This window comes from Nestor notabilis, unplaced genomic scaffold (assembly GCF_000696875.1).
Source record: "Nestor notabilis isolate BGI_N333 unplaced genomic scaffold, ASM69687v1 scaffold20345, whole genome shotgun sequence".
Classification (NCBI taxonomy): domain Eukaryota; kingdom Metazoa; phylum Chordata; class Aves; order Psittaciformes; family Psittacidae; genus Nestor; species Nestor notabilis.
In genome coordinates this window covers 2,005-2,561 of record NW_009928128.1, presented here as the reverse complement: position 1 = coordinate 2,561, position 557 = coordinate 2,005, and positions in this window count along the sequence as shown.

The following is a 557-nucleotide window of genomic DNA, read 5'->3' as shown; positions in this document are numbered from 1 at the left end:
CCCGGTCAGAGACCCCTGACTCCAACCTCAGCTCGCCCCAGTGAGCCCCCCCGGCGTGATGTGGGGACTGATGGGGTCCCTGCCGTGTCCCAGCCCTGCCATAGCCCCCTCCTCGCCGGACAGGGGGGCACTGGGAGCCGGCAGCGTGTCCCCACTGGCACTGGGGACATGGGGATGGTCCTGGTGCCCTGGTGCAGGACACCATGGCCAGCATTGCCCACTCCTGGTGCTCGGCGCCCCCCTGCCTGTTTCCACTTGGTCCCTGCTGTCCCTTTGATGCTCTTGGTCCCTGCAGTCCCCTCTGTCCCTGCTTGTTTTTTGCTGTGACATCATTTGGAGGATGCATGACAAACCCCTCCCTGGTATGTGGGGCCCCCAATAAAGCAACCAGCCTTGTGCCCGTGCCATGTGCTCTCTGGGTGCTGATACCAAACCTCTTACCGGGCTATCAGTGTGGTGCGGGCAAAGGGACAGGCAACTCTTAGGCTGCTGCCCGTGTCCTCTCGTGCCCCTCACCATGCTGCCCAGCATCCAGCAAGAGCTGAATGCAACCCTGT